Genomic DNA, 9,311 nt, shown 5'->3' with positions numbered 1-9,311 from the left:
TAGGGATAGAATTATTTCCTACTCATTCTCTATTTTCATGCCTTTTAATAATCATGAATTACTTTCATGATTTAAAAAAATGCCTTCCTTAGGAGTTTGGGATTAACAGATACACATGACTATACATAAAATAAACAACAGGGACCTACTGTATAGCACAGAGAACTATATTCAATATCTCAGTAACCTATAATGGAAGAGAATCTGAAAAAGAATATATATGTGTGTGTGTGTGTGTGTGTGTGTATAACTGAATCACTTTGCTGTACACCTGAAACTAACACAACATTGTAAATCAACTATACTTGAATAAAACAAACAAACCCTAGTACCTTTAAATAATATACTCTTTTCTCTCCTCTCTCTTTTGGCTCCCCCAAAATATTTTTCCCCTTCCCATCCTCCACCCTAGCTTTTATTCAAGAGTGGAGGTGTGCATGGATTCTTCTACTCCACTGCAATAGACAGACCTAACCGTGGACAGGATTATGTACGAGTGACTATGTAAACACCAATGAACCACACACCACGTAAATCAGTGGCTATGACTGCTGACTTATATTGGGCTGTGCCATCTGCCCAGACACTGCACCGAACAGTTAACACCTGAATAATACATGAAAAGAAAAAGGCAGTGGTGGGAGGGGAGAAGAGGTTTTGATATCCTGGAGGAAGTGGAACTCCCCTGCAGGGTGGGGCACTAAAGATGGGGAAGATTAGCCATGAGATCTTGAGAGAGGGCGGTTGCAGGTCCGGAATTCAGAATCATAAGAAAAATAGGGTTTGGGGAGTGTCACAGATCTGATTCGCTGGAAAACAGAGAGATTTGCAAGTAGGTAATTCGTTGGTGTTGTGGGTTGAATTGTGCCCTGCAAAAAGATATGTTGAAGTCCTAACCCCCAAACCTATGTATGTGACCTCATTTAGAATAGGGTCTTTGCAGGTGAAATTAGTTAAGATGAGATTGTACTGGATTAGGGTGGGCCCTTAGTCCAGTATGACTGGGTTCCAAGCTTAACAACAACAAGGAAACTCCTGCTTCACGGGTTTATACTCTAAAGAAGAAAAGACAAGGGAACACCTCTTCTGTGACTAGCACAACCAACAGCAGTTTGAGGACAGAGATCAAGAGCTCAGGACATGTAGCATTACACCGTCCGGATTAAAATTCCATCTTCACCACACACTCGCAGTGTGTCTGTGAATTACTAAATCTCCTGACCTAAGTTCATTCATTCACAAAAGGGATAAGGACAATGCCTACCTCATAGCACTGTCGTGAGGGATTAAGTGGATTCATACCCATGACACCCTTAAAACAATGCCTGGCACACAGTAAGTGCTCAATGAAAGTGGCCCATGACTATTACCATTATTATTACCATGAAATTAAAGACTCAATGGGAAAGCGAGGCATCGAGAATGATGCTCAAGGTTCTGCCTGATCCACTAAGGGGAGGGTAGGATGTTCACTGAGACAGGAACACAGGAAGAGGAGCAGCCTGGGATGGTGTTACTTTTTTTTGCACATCTTAGGTTCAAGGGAATGATAGGACATGAGAAAACAGTTGTCCAGAAACCACTGGATATAAATTTCTGGAGCTCAAGGGACAAGTGTGGATTGGAGTCAGAAACTTTCATAACCTCTTAGCATCTTAACCACCCTTTTCTGGACACTCTCTATGTTCTCAGCCTCTAAAACGAGGTGTTCAGAGCTGGACACAAACCTTCAGATGTGGTCAGACCAGTCGAAGGCACACGTGTGTCTAGGAACAAGGGGCAGTTCAAAGTCAAACACAGTCAAAGACAGCGAGCCCCTACCTTTGCCAGTGTTGCGCTGGGTGTCAGGCACATGGTGATCAGTGACGCACACTCCTGCTCTCAAAGAGCTTGCTGCCAGTAAATCAGTCATTCCTGAGGTGGGGCTAGAGCTCTGTCCCTAATAGAAGAAAGAAAATGTTCTTTGGATTTTTTTTAATCTCAATTTAATTTCTAGTGGCAGCCCCCATTCTGTTGGGTGGCAGAAACTCAATTTCAGTCCATTTGGGTTTCCCTTGCCCTGTCCCTGGGTTGTGTCTGTCTAGGTTCCAGGGAGTCTCCAGGAGCATCCAGAAGGTGGTCTTGGAACTTTGCTGTCAGCTGTGTGTGCTGACGTTCACTGAGATGGCTGTTAATTTCTCTGGTGCTAAGTTTCGGGTCCACACAGCACCTACTGAGTGGTCCTTCTGTTCCCCTCCTCCCTCAGGGCTCCTAAGGTCTAGGACTCTCTTGGTACCCCCTCCCTCCCTCCTTTCCTCCTTCTCTCCATCCTTCGCCCTCAACCCCATCTCCCTGTCTCCACACCTCTCTGAGGTGGTCATGGGGAAATGCTGGGAGGCCAACTGAGGTGCTGTCTAGCTAACACACCACAAAGCCATTTCTATCATAGGTCCTCTAAGGAAGCCTGAGCCCCAGAGAGGCACAGTCTGCAAAGGGAAATTTATCAGAGACCCACACTGTCTATCTACTCATCAATTCCTCTCCAAAAGGGGTCCCCCAAATAAAAGAAATACTGCAAAATAAAAATATTCTTACTATTCCCAAATATTATCATACTTCCCAGTTCACCCCGTCTCTGCCCATTAAAGCCAGGTGGATCCACCCACAAGGCTAGACTCTGCAGTCTTTAGAGTCTCATGTTTCTAACCCAAGGTCCTCTCTCCATTGCTAGACTCCTGGCTCCATGAGTTTTCTTCTATTCTGATTATTCCCAACACTCTGAACTTGGCTCAGTCAACCTCACTCCAGCTCAATTGGTTTCACCACCTCCAGTGTCTTCCAGTGTTTGAGGCAGGAGAGTGAGGTGATCAAAACTAGGGGAAGGTAGGGAGATCAGAGAATGTTAACCGCAATCCAGGCAAGATGTGATGAAGGCTTAAACTTGGGCAGGACCAGTGGGTGTTCACTCCCCTTCCCTTGGGGGATGCCAAGGGCACTCCAAGCAGCTGGCTAGAAGGTGTAGTGCCATAATCAAGGCTAAGAGATCAGGAGAATCAGAAAAGCTGGAAGCAGGTCAAGAGGGATTCTGAAAGTAGAATAGAGATGCTCCTGGTGGCTTTGGGCAAGATCCTCCAGCAGACCCAGGTGGTATAACAATTACATTTAAAGGTTGACATAGGACAGTCAGAGAAATGAAGCCAGTGAAGAAGAGACAGATTTATCTACAGAACCTGGTAACCAGTTGGTGTGGAGGGCAAAGAACCTGACAAACCCAAATTTCGCATCGTAGGGAAGGAAAAAAGACTTCTCTACCCTCCACGTTCAGTGCTAGTTCTGTGACTGAGACCACAAACTAAACTGACAACAGAGCAGATTAATAGGAGAAAGGCATACACATTTTATGTGATGTTAATGTTTTCATTATTTTTTTACACAAACAAGAGGACTTACTAGATAAGAAGTGAAGACCCAAAAAGGTAGTTAGACCCAGGGGCTTATCATCCATTTAACCAAGGATGATAACTATGTGAAGAAGTGACAAGACAAAGGGACAGAGTTTGGGCTTCCAGGGGTGGCAAACTGCGGGAAGGTAAACATATGGGGGAGCTAACAGTAGAGAAGGGTTTTTTAGTAAGGTTTATTTGTGCAGACTCATCGCAGTGACAACTGTCTGTCTCTAGGGATAAGCGGTGCTCTCCCCTGGTATGGAAGAGGAGAGGGTGAACACCTTGACAAGGGGAAACTTATGTCCTATGTTTAGACAGAAAGCGGGAGAGCAGAGCTCTTTCTGCATTTTTACCTCTGTCGCCTTCAGCTCGAAACAATTCTTATGCTCTAGTGGCATATGTTGGGCATATTCCGATCCCATTCAATATTTGAGTCTTGGGTGCTTAGGGGAGGGGGAGAACATGCCCAGGTTTCCAGCTTGGAGCCCTGTGAGAAGTGGTGGCATTCATTAATGCAGAGAAATTAAGCGGGTAGGAGGAGGGAGAGGATGAGCTCAGAATAGGTACAGTGCGAGAGGCAGGGAGCAGGGGCTGGAATTGTGGGAGACAGTGCTCGGAGAGTGTGATGCTGGAAGTGTCCCAGGAGAAGCAGCTCTGAGTCATAGGAGGTCCAGAATGTGGTCATGATATTGAAGGAGACAAAACTCCTTAGCAACAAACAGGCCCGGGACCTGAGGGCTCCGGGTGTCGGGTGGGTCGTCCACATGGACACGGAAGCCGTCCCAGACCGAGGCTGCCCTCCCTGACATGCTGCTTCACCTCTCTGTAACCATACAGCATGTCAGCCATCCCTCCCAGCCTCTGTCATCCGAACAATCTAGGAACATTCCTTTTACATTACTCTTCAAGTCACTGATAGAAATACTAAGCAGACCTGAGCTTGAACGTGCTCGGGGAGTTCCAAATAGGTTTTTAAGGTTATGGACGATTTTGCTTTCTATAGTCAGGAAGAAATGTCAAAATAATGTTCTATGTATTCAGCTGACAAATAGCTCACCTCTAGTTACTTTCCCATGACAGCTTGATCACAGGGCACGGCAGAGAAAGAAGGCTGGGACATTCATCTTGTGGTTTATTTCCTGGATTTTTTCATGTATTGGTAAAGTCATATCTCCTGGAATCTGCTGAGCTCAGGCCCCACAGATAATAAAAAGCTCTGCTTCTCTCAATAACATTCATGCAGAAGCAAAACAGCCTTTGGGCTTTCTAGCAGCGATGGGTTTTCTGTTGCACGTGGACCTGAGGAACTCAAATTTCATATTCAAGCCTAGGATGGTAAAGAGGATGGGAGAGGAGCAGGGAGGAAGCATGGGGAGATGCTGTTGCTGGTGAACAGCCTGGAATGAAGACAAATTGAGTCAGAGATGCTAGATCCTCCGGCTGGGCCCTGCCCCTCTGAGCTCTGGGAAGCTGCTGGGTCACTGAACTCTGGTTTCCTCTCTGCTAAGCAGGGGTCACACTTCTTTACTATGCCTGGCTTAGTAGGTTAGCATGGGAATAAAGGTGAAACAAGGGGGGGAAAAGTGCTTTGTAAACTCTTAGCCTTTAGAAATGTGCATTGTTTTGATTAGGGAAGAACCACGCTGGCGTTGCAGACATTCAGCACGTCTTTGTTGCTCATAACTCTTTGCCTGTCACTATGCGTAATCCTTCCCATCCAGCAGGATCCTTTGAAAACGCGGGCTGTCTGAAGAACTGCTTGATTCTGGGTGCTGAGAAAAGCTTCTCCTGCCAAACTAACCTAAACCCGGGCTACCTCCAGGCCCATCTCAGCACCAGGTGGCAGGAGCAAAAATCTGAATGTAAAACATCTTAACGAGTAATTTTAAATTTCCTGATGGCAGCAGGGTGCAGCCTGGAAGGAGAAATTACACGCCATTGGAAACACTCTCAAATCCTCGTTAGACAAGCCTCTTGCCAAAGCCTGTCATTCTTACTCCCATTTTTCATTCTTACGTGGATAATTTTTAGATGCTTCTCTCTGCTCATGACCCAAACCACCCAACAGCTCAGCTTTGCAGGTACATTAGAGCAAGTGCTGTGAATACTTAATTTTTTTTTTCCTGATGACACTTAATTTTCCAGGTCACTGCTTCTGCCTTGAAGCTATGTATGTGTTGTGTTGGACTCAGGATGCTGGCAAGGGGAGAGAAAGACTTTCAAGCCTTCACCTCCCACCCTCCTTCAGCCCCTGGACAGAGCTTGCTAACCCAGGGAAGTGCCTGCTCTCAGAAGCTGGAGTCTCCAGGTGGGCGGTTGGGACCATGCTCTCATCCACCCCCTCCCGTCTCTCCCCATAATAACCACTGCTTCACAAGTTTGGGTCCCCAGGCAGGTAAGTGGCCTATAAATTGTTCACTAAAGGGTAGCTGTTAAGATTACTTTGTGCTGCAGGGTAGTCAAGAGAAATAGGACCCAAGGAGACTTTTAAGATCTATTCATTGAGGTGAATAGTGCTTCTCGGGTTCTAATACAGAACCTTCATTCAATCTGGCAAAGACCTTGGGGAAACAAAAATCTAGTCCTCTGCCTTTCAGTTAGTTTGCATATGAGGCTGGGACAGGTTGAGTAATTTTCTGAAGGTCACTCATTTGACAGGGCCTAGACCCAGGTCTCTGTCTCTTTTGGGGGGGGGGGGGCAGGTGGTAGGAGTAATTAGGTTTGTTTATGTATTTACTTAAATGCTGGTACTGGGGATTGAACCAGGACCTCACGCATTGTAGTCATGCACTCTACCACTGAGCTGTACCCTCCCTCCTAGAATCATGTCTCTTAAGGAGGCCTTTCAGTTCTCCTTAAGACAGCATTCACACGCTCTTGAGAGAAAGTAGCATTTGCCTTCTAAAAGTGTCAAGTACAAAGCTGTGAAAATTGATCACTCTATTGTTTTGACTCCCCTTAAGATATCTGGGTCATCTCAGACTGCGGCTAATTAAACCCCCGGAGCTATGTCTCCAAACCAGTGGGACAGAGGCTGAAGTCGATGCCATCCATCCTGAGGTTGACAGATGTACCATCACGAGGGAGAGAGAAGAAAATGTAGTGAACAACAAAACAGCAACGTGACAACAAAGGAAAGCTCTTGACTGTATTAACCATTTTCTTTTTTTAAAAATGTGGCAAGGTGGGAAAAGGAAGAAGTAGGATGTAGCCTCGAGGACTGTAAGTAAAAAGACATAAGACCTGTGGGTAGTTGCTCAGAAATCAATGTAAAGAAATACAAGATGAGGTCAGACTCCGCCACTACAAGAAATCAGAGATGAAGCTCCTTCCTTCCTTCCTTTTGGTCTCTCTGGTTTTCAGGCAGGCACTGTCTCTCATTACACACACACACACACACACACACACACACACACACACACACACGAGTGGGGTAAATATTATGAATGCAGCACAAGCCACCACATCAAAGCTCATGATCAGCCTAGTTCAAGATTGCTACCACTCCAGAACTTGAGATGGTTTATTTGAGGAGGTTTTTAAATGCTACAGGCTAAAAAAGCCTCTGGACCTTTCTATTTCTCGCCTTGAAACTCAGTTGAAAAGTCCTTTTCTTCTTCCCCTACCTCCCCGAGATGGAAGTCTGTGATTCTGAGGGAGGCACAGAACTAGGGAACCGAAACTGGGACTGTTGTCTAGAGAATCCTTTAAAAGTCCACATTTAACCTATGCCTGAGGCTTAGGTTGGCTTGCTAATGGAGGGAAGCTATCCTATGGGAATAGAAGGTCCCCCCCTGCTTAATCTTGATGGGCCACATTGTTTGAAGGTCCCACCTGCTTAATCTTGTTTCTACAAAGTGCTTGCTCCACCACAGAGCAGAAGAAGCTGGAAGAATAAGCAGAGGAATGAGCGTGAAAAGGGCAGCCAAGGAGGAGACAAGAAGCCACAAAGAAGAACAGATAAAAGGACCCAGCTGAGACCCCAAGAGCAGGGGTTCTGAGGTCAAGCCACCTGGGCTTACTGCACCCCTGCTCCAGCGCCCCTTTTCCTTCTCCCTTGAGTAAATAAAGCAGCTTTAATTCTGTCCCTCTGCCTCAGGGGTGAATTCTTCCCCACCTGCAGGCCAGAACCCACCTTTCGTGGGCTCTCCATTCTAAGGGGGAGTCTCCCATCTGCTAACAATACCATTAACAGTTCTCGAAGATGGAGAACAATGAAGTGCTGTTCAGCTGACCAGTAACTGAAATCCACTGGCTGGACTCCTGCTGGTGAAAACACTGCCTCAAGCATCTGCCTTTGTGGTGGCTCAGAAAAATTCAGATCAGTGTTGGCCGTACTTTCCTTGATCCTCTAATGGCATCTTTCTTCCCACACTCTTTTCAGATCATCTTTTCATTTTCTTTGAATTGGTAGACTTTTTTAAAAAAACAGTTTTAGGTTGGGGGGAGGGTATAGCTCAGTGGTAGAGTGCTTGCTTAGCCTGCACAAGGTCCTGGGTTCAATCTCCAGCACCTCTATTAAGAAATAACTTAGTAAACAAACTTAATAACACCCCCTCAAGAAATGAAAAAAAGTTTTAGGTTTATAGAAAAATTAAGCAGAAAGTACAGGGTTCCCATATCCCCCCTGCCCCTCTCCCAGTTCCTTTATTACTAACACCTTTCATTGGTTATAAGCTAATATTGGTTACAAGCCAATGTTGATATGTTATTACTAACTAACCTCCACAGTCCACATTAGGGTTCACTCTTTGGGTTGTACATTCTGTGGACAAATATACAATGTCGTATATCCGTCATTACAGTATTACACAGAGTAGTTTCACTGCCCTAAAAATCCCCTGTGTTCCACCTATTTCTCACTTCTCCCCAACCCCTGCCAATCACTGATCTTTTTATTATCTCCATAATTTTGCCCTTTCCAGAATGTTACATAGTTGGAATCATACAGTATGTATGCTTTTCAGATTGGCTTCTTTCACCTAGCAATATACACTTAAAGTTCCTCCATGTCTTCTCACTGCTTGATAGCTCATTTCTTTATAGCCCTGAATAATATTCTATTGTCTGGATGTCTCACAGTTTACATTTTCACCTACAGAAGGACATCTTGGTTGCTTCCAAGTTTTGGTAATTATGAATAAAGCTGCTATAAACATCCGTGGGCAGGTTTTCGTGTGAACATATCTTTTCAACTCCTTTGGGTAAATACCAAGGAGCATAATTACTAGATCATATGGTAAGAGTATGTTTCATTTTGTAAGAAACTGCCAAGCTGTCTTCCAAAGTGGCTGTACCATTTTGCATTCCCACCAGCAATGAGTGAGAGTTCCTATTGCCCCACATCCTTGTCAGCATTTGGTGTTGTCAGTGTTTTGGATTTTAACCATTCTATTAGATGCGCAGTGGTATCTCATTTTCATATGCAACTCTCTAATAACACATGATGAGCATTTCCATATGATCATTTGCCATCTGTAGGTCTTCTTTGGGGTGTTGTCTGTTCAGCTCTTTTACCTACTTTTCAATTGGTTGTTTTTTGTTTCCTTACTGCTGAGTTTTAAGAGTTCTTTATATATTTTGGATGCCAGTCTTATCAGATGTGCCTTTTGCAAATATTTCTCCTAGCCTGTAAATATTACCTCCCAGCCTGTGGTTTATCTTTTCATTCTCTTAAATTTCCATCTATTTTTTAAATCAGTGTGTTCTCTATCCTTTTCCTCCCTGTTTCCTTGGCAAAGTCTTCTCTGTCTGGAAACTGGAGAAAAGGAAGGCTCTATATCAAAACTCCCAAGTTCCTAGGACAGAAGCCAACAAACCCAGGAGTCTTGAGACATCCTGGCAACCAGAGCCCTAAGGAACATTGACTCCAGGCAGCTATAGCAT

The 9,311-nt window shown here is 44.8% G+C and overlaps 1 long non-coding RNA gene across 1 annotated transcript in view; it reads right to left on the bottom strand.

Annotated features, from left to right (window-relative positions):
* Positions 1 to 1,828: 1,828 nt before the first annotated feature.
* The window catches only part of LOC123619790 (uncharacterized), a 58,862-nt gene continuing 51,379 nt past the window's right edge, over positions 1,829 to 9,311 (bottom strand). Inside the window, exon 3 of the long non-coding RNA XR_006728472.2 lies at positions 1,829 to 1,939. This is a non-coding gene — a long non-coding RNA (uncharacterized LOC123619790). The remainder of the gene's footprint in view (positions 1,940 to 9,311) is intronic.

Source organism: Camelus bactrianus, chromosome 8, assembly GCF_048773025.1.
Source record: "Camelus bactrianus isolate YW-2024 breed Bactrian camel chromosome 8, ASM4877302v1, whole genome shotgun sequence".
NCBI lineage: Eukaryota > Metazoa > Chordata > Mammalia > Artiodactyla > Camelidae > Camelus > Camelus bactrianus.
This window is presented reverse-complemented; position numbering and strand designations above follow the sequence as displayed.